A 27,573-nucleotide genomic window follows, 5' to 3' on the forward strand; every position below is an offset into this window, starting at 1 on the left:
GAAGTGAGGAATCCCAGATATCTTACCTGGGCCTGGCATAGCTGTGCTTTCTCCCACGAGGCCTGGTACCTGCCTTTGTCAGCAGTTCAAGGCGCTGGCAGGTACCTTCCCAGCACCTGTCTAATGTGGGCATGGCTAGTAGGAGATCATCTACATGTTGTAGCAGCACTAGGTCCATTTATGTATCAGTAAACGGTTTTAAGTTTCTAGCCAGGGCCTCTTTGAAGAGAGTGGGTGAATTCTTAAATCCCTGTGGCAAATTGGTCCAGGTCTTTTGGTGTTTGCCGCAGTGTGGGGGTCTTCCCATTCGAAAGCAAGAGTGGTTGGCTCGCCTTCGCAAGTCGGAGGCAGAAAAAGGCGTCCTTCAAGTCCAAACAGGTGAATTGGGCCACCCCCGGTTGGAGTTGGCTGAGGAGCGTGTATGGGTTCGGTACCATAAGGTGCAGTGTGATTTTTGCCTCATTAACTGCTCGCAGGTCCTGTTCTGGCCTGTACCCACTCCCATGTGGCTTCTTCACTGGCAGCAAGAGAGTGTTTCAGGGGAACTGGCATGGGGCAAGTATACCTTCCCTCAGATGCTTCTGGATTACCTCTGTGATGCCTAACCTGGCCTTCCTGGGGATGGGGTACTAGCTGATCTGTTTTGGTCCAGCTCCCGGCTTCAGTTCTATAATTATAGGCAGATGGTTTCCTGCCAATCCTGGTGGCTTGTCTTCTGCCCAGTCCTTTGGGTATCTCTTTTGAAAGTCAATCCCCCTTCACTCTGTTGGCTCCCATTGGCCTTCCTCTGCTTCCTTATATAGTCGATATAATTCTTCCTGGGGAACTAAGACTGCTATGAGGTGTGGGGTGCCAACTTATAAGTGAGCCTCTCCCGATGGGTGAAAGGAGATCTGGGCTCCTAGCTTAGAAAGCAGGTCACATCCCAGGAGCAAAACCAGGCACTCTGACATGTATAGAAATTTGTGCTTTACCTGGTGGTCCCCGAGTTCTACAGTTCAAGGTTGACCAAACTGTCTCAGGCCACTAGGCTGTCCGGTGGCACCAATGACAGATCTTGTGCCTGAGGGAGGTGCAACCCTGGTTGTTACTACTGAATGCTCTGCCCCAGTATCTACCAAAAGGGGAAGGTTTGGCCCCCTTCCGTCATTTGGACCATGGGCTCATGGGGGCCAAGGTGTATTGAGCCTGGTCTCCCCTAGTCCGAGTTTAGGTCTGTCAGGATGAGGATGGTAGGCGCCCGGGTCTCAGGTCCTGATTGCCTATCGGCCTGCCTTTTCTTCTTTCGGTTGGGACATTCCCTTTCCAGTGTCCCCTTTCTTTGCAGTAGCACATGGGTGTGGTTCCACTCTCCAGTGTGTAGGGTTGTTTTCCCTTCTGGCCGCTGGCCTTTCCTGGGTACAGGGGCTTTCCTAGGGGGGCTGCTAGGAGGGCTCCCTATTTATCCATTCTTTTTCCAGCCTCCCGCTCGGCCGCCTCCTCTCTGTTATTGTACACCTTGTTGGCAATCTCTTAGTTGGCTTATGTTCATTCTGGCAAAGCCCTTGAGTTTCTGAAGCTTCTTCCTGATGTCCAGGAGATGAACGCCATGTTGATCATTCTCTGGTTGTCTGGCCCTTCAGGATCGAATGGGGTATATCTCTGATAGGCCTCACACAGACATTTGTAAAAATCCCCAGGGCATTCATCAGGCCGCTGAGTCACATTAGCTACCTTTGACATCTTAGTAGGCTGTTAGGCCCCTGCCCAGATTCTGCAGAGAAGGGCATCCCTGTATCTCTGAAGTGCGGCCCTCCCTTCTTCTGAGTGGTGGTTCCAGTCAGGTTGGGCCTCAGGTGCTGCTGCTCTTGCCCATTGGGCTGGGTCTAAAGTGCCCATGGGCACCATGGTCTCTAGATATCAGTGGGCTTCCTGGAGAATTGCGCCTTCCGTCCGTCAAGTGTTTGAACCAGGGATGAGGAGTAGCTATCAGCAGTCGTACCAGGTGGGACAATGTGTCTACATGATGAACTCCATAAGGTCAGTCAGGGCCTGGGGTTTCTCTGAGTAGGACGGAGTATGGTGCTTCCAGTTTAAGAGGTCAGTGGGGGTGAATGGTTGGTAATAAATGATGGTTCGTCCGGCTGCTTGGTACCATCTGGCCCAATTTGTGGTGGGGCCTGGGTCTCCCTGAGAGGCATCTGGAGTGGCTGCCATTGCCAGCCCCTTGTTGAGACCGGGGAGGTTGGGGGTGATTCTGGGGCTGGTGCTGGCAAGACACATGGTGGTGTAGTATCAATTTTGGGAGCATGGGGGACCATCTCAGGTACATATGAGGGTGGGTAAGTGGATGGGTGATTCTTCCCCTGGGTCGCCTTTGAGAACAGGGGGTTGGTCCACCTCTTCAGATTGAGCCATGAGGACGTGGGCAGGGACTGCCTGCATTTGGCAAGGTGAGGTCTTTTTCTTTGTTCCAGTTACCCCTGCCAATTTCACTTTCTGCCCAGCACAGCGTTGGAGCCACTTGGGCATGTCCTGAGCTAGTTCCTGCCATCTATCTATGTAGATGTACTGGTCTGGGTGTCCTGGCCTCCCTGTTACTATCAGATGTACTGCCCATATGATTCCTAGGTTGAGGGTTCCCTTAGGGGGCCAGCCTACCCCAAAACTAGGCCATTTGGCTGAACAGAAAGTTTCCAATTGGCTCAAGGTCATGCTCGGATCCTTGCCCCGGAATTGATCAAAATTCTGCAACACACAGTCAAGTACTGTTGATGGGCCTCCTCCCACGGTTTCTCCTCCCATAACGGCACAGACAGACAAGGGGTGGGGATTTTCAGTTCGCCCGCCTGGCTGCTCCCCTCGTGGGGATTTAGGTACCTCTTAGCTTTGGCAGGTCAGTACAAACCCCTGACTCAGATCAGGTTCACAGGGAGGGACTGTGTCCCCCAGATCCTGATACTGCCCTGAGCCGTATGAGGGCACCACGGTACCTCAGGTTGGGGCCCACTCAGAATCCATAGGTTTGCACCGGTGGAACCACACAGACATTCACACTCATTCACACACTGACATTCAAACAAGTTTAAACATTCCCTCCCGTTAGGGCTTGCCCTACATGGTGGCCAGAAGTCCTGAGAGGTGATCAGTCTCTCCTTCCACCTCAAGGGTGGGCCTATACTCGGGCTTCTGGCCCCAGGGGCACTCACCAGTCCTGAAGCTGTGCAGTCCCTGAAGCTGGACCCATTTGTTTCCCCCGGCAGCCTGGGTGGGGTGTGAACCTCTCCAACAGCTGGCCATAGAGCCCGGAATGTGCAGGGACCCAAAATGGCCGGGATACACACTTCCCTCTGTCACAGGGCTCCATGGAGCACCCACAGGGCCACCTCACGAGTGGCAATTGCCTGCTCATGTGAGTAGTTTCCTGGTCAGGGAATCAAATGTTACGGAAAAGACTCAGACAGAACACCAGAGGAAGCGAAGAGGTTCCTTTATTCACACATGTGGACCCAGAGGAGGCAGTCTCCAAATTCTGGGCCCCGAGTTGTAGGGCATGCCTAGCTTTTTAGTGGGCTGGGTGGACATTCTTTAGATGTGAGAGCGGTAAGCAGCTTACAGAAGTAGAAAGCAAAAGGGCCTGGTTATCTCCTGGATACTTGCTTTTTCTAAAATGGCAGTTTACTTCTTCTATCACTAGGAATACAGTGAAGATGGCCTAAAGAGTTCAAGAAAAGACATGATTGATTGATATGCTGTTCTACTTTTGCACTATAAAATTCTGGATGGTAAATTTAACATGGCCAGAAAATAGCTTATTCACATTTTCTTGCATACTCTAAGCAAGTCTTTCATTTGTGACCACCATTAACAAAGTAGTTACAACATCTGAAAGAGTAATGGTCAGCAGGATGGATGATGCATCATTAATATGTAATGATGTCACCAGCATATTTAATGATATTAGAGAACTGCAGGGGCAAGAAGATCTGTATTGCTTCAATAGTTTCCAGTTTGCTGAAAGTTTTGTTTTAATCATGAGTGGGTTTTGAATGGTTTTTTGAAAATGATTACATCCTCTGTTTCATGTCACCCAAAGAAAAATGCCCATTTCAACCTAGCAGCAGAAATTGGATCACAGACTTAACGTTATGACCCTCCCACATATTTTGAACATTTCTCACTAAAGGCATTAGCAAATGGAGGCATTTGTTTTATTCACTAATCACACAAAAATGGATTTTTGGTAATTTCATTTGTCAGAGAATAATCTTACCTACTTTCTTTTATTTAAAAAAGTGAATGCCAGAGCCAGAGGTACATTCCCAAAAGCGTGAAATTGAATCCCAAATTCCAAATATGTTTTTTTATCTGAAACTTTAAAAAAATAAGCTAGCATTGTTCAATTCATCTTCCTTAACTAGCATTGATAGTGTGAATTGGGAGCTCGATAGAAAGTTATTGAACTGCAATGCAATATAATACTAAAAGTGAAATAATGACATTTATTTGTCCTAAATATAAGAACACTGTACAATGATCCTATCCGTGTCTAAAGTGAATTATCAATTTATGAAGAGCTTCTTTCTGTTATGAAACTGAATTCAGTTAAATATCAAAATAAGTTAGAAGATTCAAGGCTGAATTCTAGCCGGCACCTCACAATGTGAAATATAAGACCTGACACTTCATGTTTTCACAGAAGTTAAGGTATCTGTTTTTCAGTTCCAAATCAAAAGAGTAACGAAACATGAAATAAAAGAATTAATAATAACTATGTCTATTTTCAATTAACATTTCCTTGGGTATATGGTAAAACATGATCTTCATTTGTATATCTGTGTTTATTATATTATCTCTTTATATATTTAAATAAAAATAAAGAAATCTTGCTTAAATTTCTGGCAATTGACTTTTCATACACTTTCCCTGCTTCACTAATTTATCTGCGTGGTCATACTTGAGTTTGTGACTCATACAATAAGTGTCCACCAAATTGTAGTTGAACAAAATGCATTGCAAACATTTCTGACACGATGGCATTTTTATTAAATTTTCTTTTAATTTGTTGCCTCAATCCATAAATAGAGCAATAGCCAAAAATTAGGCACAAAGCAAGCACTCAATAAAGACTCATACAATATAATTACAAATGTTGGTACAGACAATAAAATATATTGGATCCAAAGGTAACATTCAGAATATTCAGAATGCTAATTTGCAGAAGGCTAATAAAAATGTCAATTGATCTACAGAAAATAAGTAAATAAGGATATCCCAAAATCCCTTGAAAGGCCCAATATTTCCCAAACCTTTTTTTTAAAAAAAATCAGTGTACTCCATTTATAGCCTAATCTATCAGAACACAGATAGATTCATTTCTATTATTGTCTTTCTCCTGTAATTAAAACACCCAAATGGCACTTTTACAATTCCTCCCCCAAAAAAATCCTATTGCAAACATCTTTTTTCACATTTCAATGTAATAACTGGCATGTTTCTATGAAGACAAATAATTACTTTACTTTTTGGAACTTTATTTTGCATTGCCCTAATTTACTAAGTGTCTCCTATTGTGAATATATTCTGCCTCAAATCCTTTGCTGGAATTAGATAGGATGTAAATATATGCATTCTTTCCTAAGATTCTTCAGGTAAGAGAAAGCACATGCTATAGCAGGGCCTGAGGCAACTTAATTGAGACTAACACAGTCTTATGTAAGCAATTACCATACTGTTTTATTTTTTAAACATATTTCTAGTGGAAAAAATTTTAATCACTTTCAGGTTTTTACTTGGCACATAGAAAATTCAAAGTTATTATCTAGCTGGGGTTTAATGAAGAAGCACAAACTGAAAAACAAATCAAAGCCAGAGAAATAGACTCTGCTGCTCAAATACAGGATTTGTCCAAAACTTTAATGGATGCAACAGAAATATTTCAAAAATAAATGCTTGCCAGTTGATAAAGAGCTACAGTGGTAGAAAACGTCCCCCAAAGACAAAGATTGGAAATACATTGTTTCCTCAGTGAACTGAAAAAGAAGGATTATAAGAGAAAATGGAAAACATGCAAGTGAATGCAATCATTCATTTAACAAGTAGGATGAAGCAACTCTGTGTCCATCTCTGTTCAAGGTGCTAAATGCACAAGTGAACACATCAGTTTGAATTTTTGTCCTCATAGAGCCTATATGCTGGTGAATGTGATACTGATAGGCAACTTAAAAAAATGATTAAAATATATACATAAAATACAGGATTGAGTGTGTCTGTGAAGAAAATAACAGAAGGTAAGGAAATAGTCATTGAGGGGAGGTGCTGTTTCAGACAAGTAGCCAGGGAAGGCTTTATAAGAAGGGAACATTTGAGCAGAGATCTGAATGAAATGAAGGAGTAAGCTTTTCAAGGATTTGAAGAAAAAAATATTCAAGGCAGAGAGAACAACAAGAATAAAAACTCTGAAGCACAAGCCACCTTGGAGTGTTCCAGTGTGATTCAAACAGTGAGCAAGGCAGAGAAAAGCTGGAGATGAGGTCAGATACATCATAAGAGCTAGGTCACACAGCACTGTGATAGTTGTTTAAAATGGCCACAAATTCTTTGACATTCCTCTCATTGAGAAGTGGAGTCTAAGTTCCCTCCTCTTTTTTGTAAATTTTTTTATCCTCACCCGAACACATTTTTCCATTTTTTGTTCAGATAGAGTGGAAGGGAGAGAGAGAAAGAGAGAAAGATCAAAGTAAAAGGGACACATCGAGTAGCTGCCACCCGCATGACCCAACCAGGGCCGGGGAAAAACTGCAACCAAGGTATATGCCCTTAGCGGGAACTGAACCCAGGACTCTCTGGTCCGCAGGATGACACTCTAACTGCTGAGCAAACCAGTCAGGGCAGTTCCTTCCTCTTGATCTGGTGGGCTTTGACTGCTGCAACCAATAATGTACTGTGGAATTGATGCCTTCCAAGGTGAGGTCATAAAAAGACCATGCAACTTTCACTTGGTCTCTTGGATACTCGCTTCAACTATCCTGAGCCTGACATACAGGAGAGGCCATATATAGGCATTCCACTCAGAGTTGCAACTAAGACCAGTCTTCTAGTCACCCCACCAAGGAGCCTGACATGTGAATAAAACTGTCTTGGACCTGCCAGATCACTTTATTCTCTAGCTGAGTCCCCCTGAGTGACCTCAGTTGATTCCATGATAATGCAAAAGAACCAAGGAGCTAACACCTACCAAGTTTCTAAAGTGTCATAAAATGGTTGTGGTTTTAAGCCACTAAGTTTTGAAGTGATTTACTATACAGCAATAATAACTGGAACCAGGGCTCTTGGGCCACAGTAAGGATTTACTTTCCATTCTGACCATGATAACAAGCCCCTGGGGAATTTCAAGCAAGAAAATAATGTGATCTGATTTACAGGTTTAAAGAGTTACTCTGGCTGCTATGTGAAGAATCAAGTATAGGATTTTAAGAGTGGATGCAGGAAGACCATTATGAGGTCCCTGCATAATTCTAGCAAGAGAAGGTAGGGTCTTGAACTATGGAAGTCATAGCAGAGAAGTAAGAAGTGGTTGGATTTAGATTATACTTAGAAAATAGAGTCCACAGGATTTCCTGATGGATTATATGTGGGATGTAAGAGAAAGAGGGAAATAAAGGATTACACCTTAGTTTGTGGTTTAAGCAACTGGAGTAATTGTGGTAGTCTTTCAGAAATAGGTGAAAAGATTTGGGAAGAGGAAGAGGGTAATAAGTTAATTTTTGGACACATTAGTATTTTAATGCCCAAATTGGAAGTGTAGAATTCATATATGAGTCTGAAGTTATAGAAGAATATGTAACAACTTGCATGTATGAATCTAGAGTTCAAGGAGAAAAATCTAGGCTGGGGATAGAATCCAGAAAACATCAGTATGTAGATGCTTTTAAAGCCAGAAGACTGGATTAGAATGCCAAGGGAGGTTATCTAGATATAAAGGACAAGAGGAGCGGTAGAATAAAGAATGTGCCAAAGCATGTTGTAATATTTTAAGTCAAAAAGATGCCGGAATAAAACTGGATATATACGTGTAAAAGAATGAGTTTGGATGCTTGTCTTATACCATATATAAAAATTAAAGTAAACCCAAAGCCTAAACTTAAAGGGTAAAACTATAAGACACTTATAAGAAAACATAGGAGAAAGTCTTCATAACATTGAATTTAGCAGTAATTTTTTGGATATGACACCAAAAGCACAAGCAACAAAAGAAAAAATTGTTAAATGGGGCTTCATCAAAACTTAAAACTTTTGTGCATCAAAGGACACTATCAAGAAAGAGAGTGAAAAGGCAACCCATAGAAAGTTTAAAAAATGTCTGCAAATCATATGTCTAATAAGAGATTAATATCCAGAAAAATAAAAAAACTTCTACAACTCAATAACCAAAAACAAACAAACAAATGACCCAATTCAAAAATGGTCATAGTCATTAGGGAAATACAAATCAAAACTACAGTGAGATACCACTTTACACCTATTAAGATAGCAATATCAAACAAAAGGAAATTAACAAATGCTGCCAAGGATGTGGAGAAATTGGAACCCTTAAAAAAAAAAAAAAGACTGCATTGCTGATGGGAATGGAATGTAAAATGGTGTAGCCTCTGCCAAAAACCATTTGGCAGTTCCTCAAAAATTTACACAGAGTTACTACATGATCCAGCAATTTAACTCCTAGGATATACCCAAATGAATTGAAAGCAGAAATTCAAACAAATAGTTGTAACCAATATTCATAGCAGCATTATTTATAATAGCCAAAAGTTTGGAACAACTCAAATGCAAATATCCATGAACAGATCAGTGAATAAACAAAATATGAAAAAAATATTTGATTATAAAAAGGAGTTCTGATACATGTTAAAACATGGATGAACCTTGAAGAAATTGTGCTAAGTGAAAAAGGCCAGACACAAAAGAATATATATTATTTCATTTATATGAAGTACCTAGAATAGTGGTTACCAGAGGCTGGGGAGAGTCAGGAATGAGGAGTTATTATGTAATGGGTACAGAATTTCTGTTAGGGTGATGAAAATATTCTAAAAATGGATAGTAGTGATGGTTGCACAACACTGAGAATGTACTTAATGCTACTGATTGTACTCTTAAAATGGTTAAAATGCTAAATGTCATGTTGTATATATTTTACTATGATTATTTTTAAAAGTCTGGAAGTGGAGGAGAACTAGCAAATGAGACAGAGAGGGAGCAGCCAGGGAGGTAGGACAAAATTCGGAAGAGTGTGTGGAGCCCTTGAAGCAACTGGGAAAGAGAGCATTATGACAGTTTCTGATGCTGCTAAAATGATGGGTAGGATGAGGGCTGCGAATTGATCATGGGGTTCAGCAAAGTAGAGATGAATGTGTCCATGATAAGAGAAATTCCAGTGGCACAATGGGGACAAAAGACTTAACCCAGACTGAAATGGGGTAAAGAGAGAATATGAGCTGAGGAAGTGGAGACAAAAAGTATAAACTAACCTTTAGGGAAGCTTTGCTGTAAAAAGTAAAATCCAGAGAAGTGAGGTAAAAGAAGGACCCTGGGTCTAAGGACAGCTTTTGGTAATAAGCCTGTTTGTCACTGGGAAGTAAATGTCAGTTGAATCAGATGTGATTTTATGTCAGATAAAGACTTAATTTCCATAACAAATAAAAGGCTGAGCAATATACACTAGAAAACAGGAAAAATACTGAAATTATAACTAGTAAGAACTGTGAACTAAGCCTTCAATTAGTCATAAGAGTAAACCCCTTCTCAAAAGATGTGGTCCATTTCCACATTCAGTAGCTAAACAAATATGAGGAAGATTTGGAAGTGATCCAGGGAAATCACAAATATGAGAAGTTTTGATAAACAAGAAATAGGTAAGTGAAAAGAAAAAGAAAGAAGAGAAAAATAAAGAAATATTTAATAATTCTTTTCATGTGACTATAGGCTTTTTTACAGAGAGATTGTGAATACTTTTCACTATATATTCAGAGGAATAATAAAAAAAATTTAGTAAAATGACATAAACAACAGGATTGGCCTTGGGAAAGGCAAACCAGACATATTACATACATATTATATACTATACAGAATTAGATTTGAAACATTGGAATGAGTTTCTGGTTATAAAACTTCTTTGCTATTGCTTGAAAAATCAGACAAGTTCTAATATTGTTCTGGAATTTCTGGCCAATACAATAAGACATTAAACAAACCAAAGAAAGAGGTATGACTATTTAGGCCGAAGAAAGAATTTTTATTAGTTGCAGACATTAAGATTGCACACCTAGTTAAGGCAAGCAAATCAATAGGAAAACTGTTAGAATTAATAAGCACATTCTAAAAAGTGACTGGATGCAGGGTAATTATCAAAAAATCAATAGTTTAGGTAATAAGCAGATAGAAGTATAATGAAAATGAAATAGCACAACCTAAAAATTACCCTAGAAGTAACATATAATAAGAAATGCTTGGAATATATACATATTTCTTTTATTAAGAGAAATAAGAGAAGACTTGGATACCATGTTCCTGGTTAGGCAGACTTAATCTTGTAAAGATGTTCATTCTTCCCAAACGAAGGGTAATACAGTCCTGATCATAATTTCATGAGGATCTATTTTAATTCGATAATATATTTCTAAAGTTCATCTGGAAGAATAAACAAGCCAAAAATAACCATGAAAACTTTTTAAGTGAAATGAAAGTGGGTTGGCTCTGCTAGATATTAAAGCTATTTATAAACTTCAAATAACTGAAATAATAAGATATCAGTAAAAGATTTATAGAGAGAGCAATAAAACAGAAGAAATAATACAATAGCATACTCTGAGATACATAAGTATGTTTATACAATTGAGTAGGTGTTACAAATTACTTGGGAAAGGATGGATTTTCCCATAAGGAATGTATAGTATAAATTGACAGCTATATAAGAAAATCATATTAAACTATCACTATATCATGTACCAAAATTAACTTTAATAGATTAAAATTACACATAAATAAACTACATAAAAGCTAGAATAGGTATCTGATTTTTGAGTGAAGAAAGATTTCTTAAATTTAAAAGTAATTTTTAAATGACAAAGAAAAAATATAAAATATAAAAACACAACATAAAAAGTAAATCAACAAATTGAGAAAAATATTTGCAACAAATATGAGTTATTTAAAATTGGTAAGATAACCCTAAGACATGATACAAAAAAATGGCTAAAGACAATCTAAAAAAGAAGAAATGCAAATGGCTAGATATAGCCCCATTCATAATTTGAAATAATCAAATTAAATAACAAGGGTGGTAGATTGTAATAATAATGGCTCCCAATGAATCACACATCTCTGGGTCCATGTCCCACTGCAATGTGACTTTGATACTCCTTTCAAGAAGAAAGGCAATGTATTTCCCTACCCTTTAAGGCTGGGATAGCTTTGTGACTTGCCTTGATCAACAAATTAATCTGTGCTACTTCTGGAGTTTAGGTCTTATGGAGCCTTGCATTTTTTAATCTTGACGTTACATTGGAACCCTGAGACTGTGAAGAAGCTCAGTCTAATATATATCTCAGGAAGTGAGACCATGATGGGGAGAGAAAAATGTGATTCAGCCAACAGCTAGAAGTAACTTCCAAATATTTAACTGAGGCCATCTGAGCCTCTTTAGCCCCAGTCGAGCTGTCAAAGAACTACAGATGCATAAAATATCAAGACCAGGAGAAGAACCAGAGTCAAAAGTTCACTTCTGGGCAGTATTTATGATGGGAGGTAGGAGAAGATGTTTAGAAAATATTTGTGTCCATAACCAACTGAAATATTATGTCTGATAATCTTTAATGAGAAATGTCCCTGGCCAGGAGGACATGCCTGGCATGTGGTAGGTATTTAATAAGTATGTATTCATTAAAAGCACATACATCTTTTAACTAAATTCTCGATTCTGTAACTGAGAAAACCCCTACTTCAGGCTTGGTATTCCCCAAGCATTCTTCAGATTTAGGCTCAAGCAATATTGAACACATTATATTCTAGGCAATGAGCTAGATGTTTCAATATAAGTTTATTTCATTTAGTCCTTACCCAAACCTCATAAGATGGGCACCTACTGTTTGGTAGATGAGGAAAGTAGAGGTCAGAGAAGTTGAGTCTTTTGCCCAAGGTCAAATAGCTAGAAGATATACAGCCAAGATTCCAAGTTCAGGAAGTGGGCGTTTGTTGTTTGTTTGTTTAAAGTCCTCAAATTCTTTGACACTCTTATCAAGAGGGGACTGCCCTGGCCAGTTTGGCTCAGCGGTTAGAGCGTCGGCCTGCGGTCTCGAGAGACCCGGGTTCGGTTCCCGCTAAGGGCACGTACTTCGGTTGCAGTTTGTCCCCGGCCCTGGTTGGTCGTGCGGGTGGCAGCCACTCGATGTGTCCCTTCACGTCGATGTTTCTCTCTCTCTCTCCCTTCCTCTCTCCCTCCCACTCTATCTGTACAAAAAATGGAAAAATATCCTCGGGTGAGGATTAAAAAAAAAAAAAAAGAGGGGGCTGCTTTAAGATTACTTGTCTTGAATCTAGTTAGGCTTATAAATGCGTGGACCACACATTTTCACAAAGGTAAAAATGATGCTATGTGATTTCTGAGGCTGCATTGTAAAAGGCCATGCAGCCTGCCCTTTCTTGGAGCAATCTTATCATCCAGAGGCTCTTCTCAGAAGTCAGCCTTCATATAGTGAGAAGCCCAAGCTACATGCAGAGGCCATGTGTAGGTCCTCAGTTCTGCTGAGCTCAGTCACTGAATCATCCCAGCCCAGACCCCAGACATGTGAGGGAAGAAACCTCCAGATGATTCTAGCCCTCAGCCATTCAAGACACCCCAAACCAGCTGAGGAATCATACATTGTGGATCAAAGACAAGCCATCCACAATGTGCCTTCTCTGAATTCCTGACCCCTAAAATCTCTGAGCATAATAAAATGATGGTTGTTATTTGCACCACCACTTTGGGATGGTTTGTTAAGCAGTAATACTAACTTGAACAGTGGCCTTTCCTCAAACTTTAAATATTCAGTGCACTTGTGAGGAAACACAATTCCATTAAGTCCCACAGACTCTTAGAGACTCCATGAGTGCCACCCAAATCCCTCAACGTTATAGGAGAGCAGGAAACAGGGATCCTGGCCCACAATCTGATCTGAACTTCATTTCTAAAATTCTGGCCTCAGCAATTTCTCACTACTTCCTAATAGACCTTTCCAGTATATTTTTCTACATGGCACCTTGTCTTAGTCATACAAAGCATCCTTTGCCAATCTGACCCTACTTAGCCCTCCAGCCCTTCTTAGCACTGAGCTTTCTTATAGTCATCCTTCACAGTTCTCCCTCTAGTCTCTAAAGTCAGGGAAAAAATTGTGGTTTCTCTTACTCTTAAGCTCGAGACCTGATCACCAAAGCTATTTAAATCGAAGTCACTATATTCCACAGATATCCAAGCCTACTCACCCTGAGGGCCTGCCTCCCATTCTCTCAACACTACACGTGAGGCCAGGACAGCATCCATCTTTCTCTCCTTTAGGGTCTCCTCCCCCAAAGAGAACATAAGTGCCAGATCAAGGGCCTATCCAGACAGAAAAGACAGAGTATCCTTAATAATTACTGAGATTTAGTAAGAATTTAATTTATTAAGCTCTTAGTTTAAATACCTGCCATTTTTTTCTTTTTTAAATTATAGGTTACATTTAGTATTATTTTGTATTAGTTTCAGGTGTACAACATAGTGGTTAGACAATCATCCCCACATTGCAGATGGCTTGTCTTTGATCCATGATGTGTGATTCCTCAGCTGGTTTGGGGTGTCTTGAATGGCTAAGGGCTAGAATCATCTGGAGGCTTCTTCCCTCACATGTCTGGGGTCTGGGCTGGGATGATTCAGTTCCCCTCGATATTTCCAGTACCCACCAGGCATTACACATAATTATTAAAATATTATTGACTATTATTTCCTATCCCTGACTATTTTGTTACTACCAATCTGTACTTCTCAATACCTTTATCTTTTTTACCCAGTCTCCTCCCCACCCCCGCCAACTATCAGTCTGTTCTCAAATACATGTCATTTTTTAAAATGAAGTCTGTATGGTATTGCATTAGAATTGCAATCAGATAAAAACAATTAACTGGCCATAGAAAACACTATTCAAGATAATTATTCTAATATCTTCTCAAAATAAAAGCAGGGATTTGGAGGATCTTTCTGTTTTAGAGATTTCGATTAAGAACGTCACTTCCTCAAATAGAGCAGGGCACAGCTGGGGCTGAGCCAAGGTAACCTAAGTTTCACAGTTTGTGGTTTCTTTTCTAAGCAGGCTCTAACCTACACCCTGACAGAGCAGGCACGTATTCTGCAGAGAGCTGAGAGGTGACAGACATTTTTCATCTCTAGACACAAAGACTAAGTACACAGTAGCTAAGGCCTGAAATTCTATTCTATTTGGCTTAAGGCTTTGTTCCCCTTCAAATACAAATATCTTATGAGTTACCTAAATTTAGTGAGAGTAGCAGGTCTTGCTAACTGCCTACCTAGTATCCATTTTCCCCTTCTTTTCTGGTTACAGAACTTCAATTTGGGGGTCGGGGTAGCAATGTGCCCACATTCCATTTCAGCTAGGGGTAGTCATGTGACCCAGATCAGGCTTCTGAAATATAAGTGGAAATTGTTGGGAGGGGCTTCCTGGAATGCTTATTAAAAAGGGCAGACTTCTAAAAACAATGGTCCTTTCCTCTTTGCATTCTTCCTTCACAAAATATGGACACAATTCATGGAGACACAGCAGCCATCTTGCAAACCCAAGAACAAAAGCTACACATTATGAATGGCAGAGCAGGAAGATGAAAGAAGCCTAATTTGTTGATGGCCTCATAGAGCCACTATATTGGCACTATAGTCAGCCAATATTTTCCCAGGTTTGGGGCACCCTATTGGCTTTCCGTCCCTAACAGAAGCAATGTTGCAAAGGTTTAGGAAATTATCCAGAGAATGAGTTTTGAAACAAGCAAGAAGGCACCGAGAAGTTATAGACTTTAAAAACTGTACCGAATAAAGGTGTCCCCGAAGGAGAAAACAAAACTAGAAGTGGAAGGTATGGGGCCCTGAAGATCAGCTTATAATGAATAACTTTATTTAGGTTTTACCCTGCATCTAAACTAAATAAATGGAGAAATAATTCCGTGACCTACTGTAAGTGGGAGAAAAAAGTATTTCTTTATAGTATCCTTTTGAAATAATAATTTGAATGCTCAACATGCTAACACTAAAGGATAGATTTTTCTGGGACAAATCTAGGTGAATCACAATTCTAGTCACAATTATAGTCAAAAGGTTTCATAAGCAACATAGAAAACCAAAGTTTTTCCTGAATGATGGCTCCATAGGAACTGGCGGGGGTGGAGTGGGGCAGGTATGAGGTCACTGATTAAAACGAATGTTGAATTGCTGTTTTTGTTCTCCTCAAATGCAGTTGTTATTGACTGGACATTGGCAATGCCTAAGCTGGTGCAAATATTACCTAGGACAACTTGAATTTTTTTTACCAAGAACTTTGTAATTCAGAAGTGAGAGGTCAAATCACTCTGAAGAGAAAAATATCATCTACTTTTAACCATTAATCTAAAATATTCATGCAAATCTTGACTTCTTTCATTTCATTCATAAAATCAAAGATAGGCCAAGGTTCAAAATGTTGGAGAGTTTCCTTTAACTTAGCATCTGTTATCACTTCTCTCATGGGAAAATGTTGCTGTAAATTGTAGATATGTTTTGTGAAATGCTACCAACAGATCAATAGGTGGGAATCAAGTAAATTACAATATTTTTAGTTTAACCCACAAAGAATTTTCCAATTCTGTAGCATTGGGGTAGAGCAATGCTTCTTAAACTTTAATGTGCAATATTAATCATCTCTGGCTTTTGTTAAAATACAGGCTTTGATTCAATAGGTCTACAGTAAGGCCTGAAATTCTGCATTTCTAACAAGATCCCAGATGGTGATGATGCTGCTAATGCTGGTCAATGGACCTCACTTTGAGTAGCCAGGAAGTAGTGCATGGGCTAACCTGGCTGCTCATCAGGATCATTTAGGGACCTTGTTAAAAATAAACAAACAAACCAAAAATCCGCAAAGTCTCGGGCAACATCCCAGCTGTACAAAATCAGAATCTCCGGGAATGAGGTGCAGGGATTTGTATTATTAACCATCTCCCCAGGTGATTCCTATTCAGCCATAAGCTGCACCTGGTCTGCAGTGAGTAGATCAGCATGGCTCAAAGAGTAGCTGTGTACCCCCTATATCAGAATCGCCTGAGGAGCTTGACGATTGTGCAGATAGCTCTCTGCAGATACCTCCCTTCTGCTGCCTAGGAAGGAGGCAAATGGTGAAGGGAGTAAAAAAAATAAGGAGACAGTATAAAAATGGAGATTGACGTCACTTCAACTCCCACCTGGCAGAAGTAAAGAGGGCCAATTCTCCTGGAAGTGACAGCATGGAACATGCCTCCCGCTGCCTGACCACCTGCACCTCCTTCCTTCTCTTCCTTTCCCTGGCAACTGCAACAGCCAAGGCAGCCCCTCAGGGCTGCTGGGGAGCCTGGTTAGAGAGGAGGGAGAGGATTGAAGAGAAATAAATGGGGATTAGCTAGAAAAATAAGGTGAAGTTACAGGAATTGTAAACAGCTTTAGGTTTCTGTTCAAATTGCAATTAGATTCAATGCAAATAAATAAATACCTATTTTGATATCTGTGCTTATTGAAATGATAATGATGTTATTTGGACATAAGAGTGTATTCCAATTGCCTAAAATTGTGTCTATGTATTCTATGTATGGAAAAGGGTCTGGAAGATTGTGAACCAGATTAATTTCCAAGTGGTGAAATTTAAGATACTGTTTTCCTTACTTCAGTATACTAATCTGTACTGTTTTAACATTTTAAACTGAGCTTGAATTATGTTTATAATGATAAATAAATAATAAAGCCATTTTAATTTGGGGGAGCAAAAACAAGGGGTCACTGGGGCTAAAATACTATAGGGGACAGAGTGAGGAGTAGGATATAGGCCCTTTCTTCAAGAAGCTCACATACTCAGTAGTCAGGCTCATAGATTATTTCTGAGTTGTAGAAATATGCAGCTCGGTGGCCCCACACTCACCTTCAGGGAATGGCATTTGATCCAAAAGTCCAAGATGAATTCCAAATGTATGTTATTGAGTGCAGATTTGAAGAATAGTTTAGTATATTAAAGGAGGGAAACTCATCAAGGTTAATTAGTATGAATAAAGTAGCTCAGGAGAGAAATTTATGGGTCAGAGGGATCTAGAAAAAGCAACCTTAATGCTACACAAAGATAGCATTCTTGCAGCTATAACAATGAGATGAGTCAAGAGCTTAGCTGGAGATTAAGTAAGTAAACCTGAGACCTCATCAAAGATGGAATCACTCCTCCTTGCCCTAGGACCTATTCCTCATGGTACTAATATTATAATAGAACTGCCACATGCAAATGATTAAACAGCAAGTAGGCGTGGAGCAATGATCTCAGTAGAATTATTGGGAGGCTTTGTATACCAGAGGAAAGATGAGCTCATGAGAGTAAAATTCTGGGTTAAACAGGGTGTCTTTACTTGGGAATTTCTGGGTACTGTAGACCTGTGGTATGTCCCACTGACTTTACCTGTAGTCATGGAAAATAATAAACTAAATATTCATGGGCCCATATTGCTTCCATTTTCTGCTTAAAGCATGGGGAGAAAAACAGAAAAAGCAGCCTGGAGGGAGGGGAGAAGGTCAACAAATGAAATCACCCTTGTGAATTTGAAAGGTCAGAAAAACTCCCTGAAACACCAAGTTTCTGAACTGGTACTTTTGACATCCATAACCTAAAGAGATTTTTCTCATTTAATTCGATTATGAGGCACCTTTTTAACATTGATGAATGTGGCAGAAAAAAAGAGAAGAGGTTCCACTTTGGGACTGTATGATATACATTTGCCTTGGACAACTCCGGCACCTTCAGCAAAGACTTGGGAGGAAAAATGTAACTTCATTATTACACTTTTATTGAGTGAGTTTCCAGCCACTGTGCTATCTGCTGAGCTCAGGAAGATAAAACAAAACTGTTTCTGGGAGATGAGAATGGAATGAGGAAAGGGAGAAGAGGAGGGAGGGACATAGTAGTGGAGACAATGAATTATAATACAGTGTCGTAACAAGTGGGCCCTGTGGCCAGCTCTGGTTCATATCCTGTCTTCTCCTGATATTTCCATTGCAAATATTACCTGGATATGCTGCAGGTAGAGAGATGAAAGGGCAGTTACCATGCCTAAGGCTAATTTTACTGCTACTACTAAAATTAAAAGAAGTATCTCAAGAAGGAAATTTAAGTGATCAAAAATAGGAGATAAGTTTTTATTTAAGAGTTTCAATCTCTTTGGTAATTCCTTCTGTTAATTAATTTTATTATTGAACTCATTGAACTGTCTGAGTTTTCTTGAGTTTAATCATGACAGCTATTGTGAATTCTTTATACTAAGCAAAATTAGTCAGATGAAGAAAGATAAATACCATGTAATTTCACTTGTAAGTGGACTATAAAGCAAAACAAATGAACAAGCAAAACAAAAACAAACTTATAGAGGTAGACAACAGGTTGGTGGATACCAGAGGGAAGGGAGGTAGAAGGAAGGCAAAATGGGTAAAGAAGGTCAATTGTATGGTTTCAGATGGAAACTAGACTTGAGATGGTGAGCACAATGATGTATATTCAGATGTCAAATGATAATGTTGTACACCTGAAACTTATATAATGTTACAAACCAGTGTTACCTCAATTTAAAAAAAAAAAAAGAGGTGAGAAACAGTCACAGACTAGTTTGCCACCAATTCTAATTACGTATGAATACATTTACATTTTGGAAGAATGCTGCATTTAGGAACCTTTGACTGGTACTGATTACTTCTGTGTCTCTTAGGGTCTCCAATCTAAAACACCTGAACACATCCCCTGAGGAAGTTGCTAGTTCAGCTCTAACTCTCCAGTCAACAGCAACCTAAAATATTCCTGCAGACAAAAATGTTTCTGGATCAAGATTCTAACCTTCCTTACTCTTTTTCAGAACCATCAGAAGAGATCTCTGAGAAGATTCATAAGGACATTTTCCAGTTGGCCATTATCTGCCTGGGGCCCGAAGTTCTACCAGATCCTTTCCAAAACAAGGTACATATAGTATATATGCTTGTTGAAAATTTTGGTTCTTAAACCTAACCTCCCTTAGCTTCATTATTGTTAATTAATCATGGCTGAGGTATCTGACATCTACTTAAAATGTGGTTCCTGGACAAGCAGCAGCATCTGTAGGCTTGCTGGAAATGCAGAATCTCAGGCCCTACCCCAGACCTACAGAATCAGAATCTGCATTTTAATAAGCCCCCCAGGAGTTCTGTGTAGGTTTCCAAGTTTAAGAAGTAGTGCTCAAGGTTCCCTCTCTTACAGAGGTCATTTTCATCAGGTTCTGTTCTTAACAGGAAACAGATTGAGAAATAAAAAGCTCAACAGGCATTTTTTCTTTTTTTTTTTTTTTTTGGTACATGCCCCTAGCGGAAACCGAACCTGGGACTCTCTGGTCCACAGGCCGGTGCTCCAACCGCTGAGCCAAACAGCCACAGAACTTATATGCATGTATGCATGAACAATGGACATGGACAACAAAGCTGGGGACAGGGCGGAGAGGGGGGAAACTGTGGGGGCAAAAGGAGAAACATCTGTAACAAAAATAAATTAATTAATTAATAAAAAAAAAAGCTCAACAGGCCTACAAATACTAAGCCAGAAAATGTGACATTTTTAGTAAATATTGAAAACAAGCTGGCAAATAAGTTTATGAAAGCTAATATACCCTATACTGAGGTCAAAATGCAGGTGCTGTAAGGAGACTGGCTCTAATTATGAAGATGGGTATTTCAATGGGACCTAACACGAAACATCACACCTTTCTTTTTCACACTTTCAGTCTTTCACCAAAATGCTACATGGCTCTTTTGGCATAATTAGCTCCCAGATTTACAGTGTGAATTAGACAAGTATATGTTCTCCTCCCTTTCCTTCAAGATGCAGAGATGGGGACTAGAACATGCAACAGGGAACACTTGTAAAGACAAGAGTAATCAAAACTGAAACTGAAAAAGGAGTGCCAAGATACAAATGCCAGAGGAATCACAAGGGCACAAAACTGAAAGAGAGGAGAGGAGAATGATAGATTGCCAGGTACCTGGAACCAGAGGGGTAAGAGGTGGTAGAATCTTGATAAGGAACTATGGGTGGGAATTGGGAGTTGTCTCAGGGTGGGGTGGGTAGGTGGCCACTCCAGATTAAAGCCACTATTTTGATTTTTATTATCCAGTGCCTGATGGGTGGGCCAGGTAAAGAACCAGGGGAAGATCAGATAGATTCAACATGGGAGTGAAATGATGAAAGAGGTTGAAAAAAGTATGGAGATAATTAGTCCAGTGTCTCTGGACAAGTTGGTGGATTTGAAAGTGGAGAGAGATGTGATCTTAAAGAGCACATGCCAAGGTGAATTTTAGGCATAGAACTAGACCTTCTCAAAACAGTGGAATAGATATTTTGCTGCCAGCATCATATCTCTGCTCCTGACTTTCTTTTCCCTTCTTCCTGTTCCTCCAACCCACATTCAAGTCCCTGGTTTAACATCTGTCCAACCAATTCCTTTAAGCCTATAGGTGTCAGTCAATAGATTTGTAACCCTTTCTCAAGGAGGTTGAATTTGACGGTGCACGCATTAAAGACCAAACTATCTTCCAGACTCACAACAAGGATGTCCCATAAAATCCCTCAAATCCATGTCAATATACACCTGGTCCATTATCCTAAGGCCATATTTGTGTACATGAAATTCTAAAGGGATAAGAAGAGGACCTCCATACTAAGAGGCTAAAAGAGATGAATGACCTCAAAGTTTCAACTCTGAGTACTTGAGAAATCGATAAGGCCACTAGTAGACTGGGGACAAGGGAGATAATGAATTTTTACTAAAGGTCGAATTTTAAGAAATTTTATTTAAAATACTGTAATTTAGGGCTAATCTCAGATTTTCCTTTTCATACTTTTTAGTCTTTTCTTGTTAGAATATTTATAATTTTTTCCCAAATAATTATCATGCTTCCTTTTTTTTCTCCTTGAATTTCATGTCACTCAAATACCACTCACCCCACATTGGTTCAAATGCTTTAAATTAAAAGAAAACAGAATTGGCAAGAAACAAACATCCCAATATTTGAGGGCAGAGAGTGAATGGTTTCTTAACAATGGTTAGAATTTGGTTTTCCTTGTGGATCTTGTAGTTTAACCAATTACATTAAACTATTAATTTGAGCCCAGCTGGTGTGGTTGAGCATTGACCCATACACCAAGAGGTCACCAGTTTGATTCTCAGTCAGGGCACATGCCCAGCTTGTGGGCCAAATCCCCAGTGGGGGGCATGCAGGAGGCAGCCAGTCGATGTTCTCTCTCATCAATGTTTCTATCTCTCTCTCCCTCTCCCTTACTCTCACTCCAAAATCAATAAAGAAAAAAAAAATTTTAACTATTAATTTGAGAGGGGAGAAGGAGGAAAAAGTACTACTCTCTCATTACTTTCCTCATATCTGTCATCTTCATAAGGTTTTGTTTGACACACATAGATGGCCCTGGTGGCAGTGCAAAACTGAACTCCACAGCGTATATTGGCCAAATGGTACAGTTCCCATTTCACGTGTGCCCCTGGCATTGTTTGTCAAATTAGACGTGCTAGTAATATCCATAATTACATGTTGCAAGCGGTCGAGCTGCAGTTTAAAGTATGCTTAGATGCTAATCAGACTTCGGGGAAATCCCCATGAACAATGCATTCAAGCCTCCTCTAACCTCTGGCTTGGAGGCCAGGCATAGGTTATTTTATAATGCCAACATTTTACCCATAATTTCTAATTGTCCCTCATAATTTACAGTACTTCTTGAAAGGAAAAATAGCAGAGCTAATCCCCAGGAGGCCTTGGGAGCCAGTTTCCAGTTTTGCCAAATTTATTTTGTGTTAATACTATCTTTGCAGACCATACCAAACATTGGGGGTGTGGACAAAGTTTAAGACTAAGGCTATACTCAATGATTCATGTGCCTTAACTTCCCATCCAGCCTTGCTGAGACTCTGCTCCACTCATGCTCCTTCCCCAACCCCATCATGGTCTCATCCCTTGTGTTTTTAATCTATACATATTTATTGAATGCCTATTGTGTGTCTAGCAGTGTACTACAAAGACAAATGACTCCTATCCTCAAGATGGTCACAGTAAAATGAAGGACTCTGATACATAAAGAAATTATTTAAAACAGGGTAATTACAATGATGGTGATATATCCTGTATATTATAGAAGTATTGAGGAGGGGAGCCCAAACCAGCATGAAGGGTGTGTGTGTCCCCACATACATACACATGTGTTTTGGGGAGCAGAGGATATGACCAGCACTGGTCAGTATCTGCTAGAATCCCTTTGCCATTTTTCATACATATCAATTTTAGGCTGCTTTCATTCCCAGAAGCCAGCACTGTATCTCTTTGTTGTAGGACAGCTCTCAGGTTGCAGGAGCCCACTTTGTGCACATCCACAGAGAGATGGTGTCTGGGAATTTACTTCCCCAGAGGCAGCTCTATGACTGACAGGTGTGGAGATGTAAGTACACCAGCCCCTTTGACTCAATTAAGATTACTTTGATGTGTACCCTATGCTGTCTCCAAAGGTACCCCATGGGATGGGGTCAAAGGTACTCTCCATGGCCATATTGCATCTTTCCTGTCCTCCTCCTTCTCTCAGTCCTCTTCCTCACCCTCCTATTAGTTTTTCCTGGGAACAATGACTAATAAATGACATGAATCCCCATCTCAGGGTCTACTTCTGGGCTACCCCAATTAATACACGGAGAGTACATTACAAGAAAAAGTTTTATAACTTTGTACGGTCATTGATGGTAACTAGACTTGTGATCATTTCACAATGTATACAAATATCAAATCACTATGTTGCACACTTGAAACTGATGTAATGTTATATGATATGTTAATTATACTTCAATTTAAAGAAGACAGAGAGAGTAAAGGATAGAAGTCTTTTTGGAGGGTCCAAGTGAACCAGGTCCTGAAGGAATGAAAGAATTTAGCAGGATGGATAAGAATAAGAGATTCATCCCAAGAGAAGGTGAAAAGGAGGTTCTATGGAAAGAATTTCAGACAGCATGAACAGAAGCGTGCAGGTAAAAAATAGCCTGGAATATGCAGGTAGCAACTACTGCATCCTAGAGCATAAAGTCTGAAGAAAGGATTGGCCAGTGGTAAATAGGCAAATACCACATGTTCGAAGGCCTGATGTACTTGGCATGCTAGAGCCAGTGAGCAGCCACTTCTTAAATATTCAGAAATTTTATGGTCTGGCTGTTAAACTGTGGTAGCTTGAAATTGGCCTTGGTGGGAGTATTTAAACTATGGAAATTTGCAAACTCTACACATTAGGACCCTTTTAAAAATAGAACTGGTTTACCAGCATGCTACTTTGCTATGCAAAGGACTGCACTGCCTGTATACACTGCCTGTGCTGTATACCACACAGGCAGTAATGCGAAGGCCACTGACTTTTTAGCAGTGGAGTGATATTGCCAGATTTGTTTATTTTTGATCCACCAATGTGATAGTTATGTGGAGTTTAAAGAAATAAAAGGGGTTAAACCAAGGCAGTGGTAGCAGACATGAGTATGAGGGACGGAAAGATTGAGGAATTTGTCTGATTGGATATAAGGATTGATGGACAGGTTGACTGGGCAGATGGCTGAGCCAGCCACCAACCCAGCTGGAGAATGCAGAATGAAAGTTGATTTGGGCAACAAATTCATTTTTGAAAGTATTGAATTTCAAAATTCTGAGGGATTGGGCATTTGTATATATGGATATTGAAGTGTAGGCATAAGGCCCAGACAAATCTGGGAGTCTCCATGTCTCCTGTCACTTAACTGAGTTCTGACCAGACATTGCTGGCCAAATTCACTCTCTCCTTCTTGGACTTGCAGTCTCTGTTGCTGACTACTTATTCTGTCAGTTTCTACCTGCTCTCATAACTCTTTATGCCTCAAGTAGAACGCCTCCTTTGAAGGCAGGGCTGCTCTGGCCAGCAGGCTATAGGTAATTCCACCTCTTCTGAATTTATAGTTCTGTCTCTCACACATTTAAGCCAAAGGCCCCAAGATGTCACCTGCTATTCATGTGGCCCTTGTATCCTTAGTTAATGGCCCTCCTTCCCCAAATATGACCTCAGGTCACAAAGTCAAAAGTTTATTCTTCAACTCTTCCCTACCTCAGACAATTTCCAAGCTTTTCAGAACAGCTGGCCAACCAATGAAAGGCAACCTTAGCTTCCCTCCCTTGAGAGAGGTGATAATCCCAATGCCAGGAGAATTAACCTCAGGCTCCCAAGTACCCATCCTATTTCCTTTATAGAACCGAAGGAATCTAAGAAAATTGGTATTCTTGGAGGCCGACCATGACTTCTCAGTTTTCTGAGGAAGCTTTGACCTTTACTACATTTCTTCATTTCACAACATAATTTTCACTTACAGATATAGATTTTAACCAAATTCCATAGGCATTTCTAAGTAATTTTTAAATTAAGTGATGTAATATACAAGCTTAATTCCTTTCAGCTCTATCAGCTCCAGGCCCCTTCCTCAACAAAGTTGGAAATGACAAACCAAATACAGACATTTTGAGAATTAATTTTTAAGGCAGTTTAATTACTCTCTGCTGTAAATATATTTATCAGAGGAACTCTGGAACCTACCATAAATGTAGGCCTTTATACTTTGGTATAAAATATATAAAATTTTCTAAACTAATAGAATCCAGGAATATTATAATTTTCAAATAAAAAAAATGTGACTTTGCAAAAGCGTGTAGGTGACCAAACAGATTACTTCAGTAATGGCTTCATTGTAAAGCCTGAATTTTATATTTTATGCTTCTTTTTAATGTAGCAGTAACATTTAGTCACCCTAAGAAAAGCATAGAGGAAAAAACACTCCAAGAAATGCTTTGTAATCTAGAAGGCTTTCATTAAAAAATTCAAAATTCCTGCACTAAGCATATTTATAAAAAGAATATTTTCATTTGAATTTCCACATTGTTTTTAACTACCCTTGGGAAATGTTTAGAAAAAAATTCAACACCTAGCTAGCCTTCAAAATGTAGACACTATTTACTTTCATTTCCATATTTAGCTCAAAAATAACTGGATTATTCTTTTGCCAACATTTCTCAATACTCTCACATAGGAGCTAAGATAAATCATGGAAGATTTCATCTCAAAGGTTTCTTTTGGTGTTTAGGCGTGCAGAGGGAATTTATTTATGAACCATTAGCATCATAAATGGGTATTGCTCTTGGGACATAATCATTTGTTATATAAATAAGATATGGCTAAATGACAATAAAATCACAGGATTCACTTAGATAAACATGAAAATTGACATATTTGGAGTTTTTCTATTTAAATATACATTATACATCTAGAGTTTTTAAATATACGAAGGTAACTTGGATTACAATGATTCTCAAAAATATTATAGTTGAATATTTGGATTTGAATTAAGGGAACTTATTGATCAACCACAAATTGGTTTTGGCTTTAGCTTAATGTTTATATTAAATAAATAATAAATTGTTATTTCATAGTCACATTATATATACTAGATTAATGAAAACATGAGTTTCTCTTATTCAAAAATAAAATGAGAAGCCACAAATCCTAAGATGAATCATTTCACATTGGGCAAATTATATCTTATTTATTCATACATGGAGACTGTTTGAAGAAAAGAGATAGCTATTGCATAGTGAAAAGACCTTTGGCTTCAGATCAAACACAGCTGGACTTGAGGACTGGCACATTCACTTATTGAGTAAATGAGAAAATTAATATTAGTGTTAATTTTTAGCAAGTGTCTTAAATTCTCTTAAGCATTTTTCTTATATGTAAAATGAAAATAATGGTGTGAAAATTAATATTTATGTTAATATATTTAAAGTCCCTGGCATGATGCATAATATATAGTAGATACTCAATAAATAGCAGCTACCCTACTTTACTACTTGTTTTATTTTTCAATCACAGTTAAGATACAATATACTAGCTACCCTACTTTTTTGTTGTTGTTGTTACAGGTGTTTCTCTTTTTCCCCCATTGACATCCTTTCCCCCTTACTCCCCGCCCCATCCCCAGCTCTGTTGTCCATGTTCATTGTTCATGCATACATGCATATAAGTTCTGTGGTTTATCTCTTCCCCCACACCTCCTCTTCTGGGGATTGTCAGTCTGAACCCTACTTCCATGTCACTGGGACTACCCTGTTCTTCAGACTGTTATGTTCATTATATTCCACAAATAAGTGAGATCATATGATATTTATCTTTCTCTGTTTGGCTTGTTTCGCTTAGGATAATACTTTCCAGGTCCCTCCATGTCGTCTCAAAGGATAAGAGATCTTTCTTTCTTACAGCTGCATAGTTCTCCATGGTGTATATGTACCACCACTTTTTTATCCATTCATCTACTGATGGATACTTGGGCTGTTTCCAGATCTTAGCTATTGTAAATAGTGCTGCTACAAACATGGTGGTACATATATTCTTTCTGACTGGTGTTTCAGGCTTCTTAGGGTATATTCCTAGAAGTGGGATCACTGGGTCAAATGGAAATTCAATTTTTAATATTTTGAGGTAACACCTTAGTGTGTTCCATAGTGGCTGTACCAGTCTGCATTCCCACCAGCAGTGTACTAGGGTCCCCTTTTCTCCACACCCTCACCAACACTTGTTGTTTGATGCTTTGTTGACGGTGGCCATTCTGACAGGCGTGAGGTGATACCTCATTGTTGTTTTAATTTGCATCTCTCTGATGATTAGTGATATTGAGCACTTCTTCATATGTCTCTTGGCCATTTGTATGTCCTGTTTGGGAAGTGTCTATTTAGGTCCTCTGCCCATTTATTAATTGGATTCTTTGTCTTCCTTTTGTTGAGTTGTATGAGCACTCTATATATTTTGGAAATTAACCCCTTATTTGATGGATCATTGGCAATTATGCTCTTTCATACAGTGGGTTATCTTTCTATTTTGATGGTTGTTTCTTTTACTGTGCAGAAGCTTTGAGTTTGATGTAGTCCCATGTGTTCATTTTTTCCTTTGTTTCTGTTGCCTTAGGTGATGTATCAGTGAAAATTCTGCTGTGCTACCCTACTTTTAAAAAGCCACAGCTCTGCACTGCACCAAATTAATTAACATGGCTCAAAAAATCTTTCATGATCTGGTGTACCTTACCTCTTATGACTTTATCTTGTATCTTACCCTCTTGTACTACTATCCACTGGCAGTTTCTAAGTTGAGGTATGTGAATCCCAGGGGAGGTACTGCAGACCCTTTTTGTGCCTTA

At 39.4% G+C, this 27,573-nt stretch overlaps 1 pseudogene; it reads left to right on the top strand.

Moving 5' to 3' along the window:
• The first annotated feature begins 1,885 nt into the window (after window positions 1–1,885).
• The window catches only part of LOC118635546, a 71,857-nt pseudogene continuing 46,169 nt past the window's right edge, over window positions 1,886–27,573 (top strand).

The sequence above is a fragment of the Molossus molossus genome, unplaced genomic scaffold (genome assembly GCF_014108415.1).
Source record: "Molossus molossus isolate mMolMol1 unplaced genomic scaffold, mMolMol1.p scaffold_m16_p_2, whole genome shotgun sequence".
In the NCBI taxonomy this organism is placed as follows: Eukaryota; Metazoa; Chordata; class Mammalia; order Chiroptera; family Molossidae; genus Molossus; species Molossus molossus.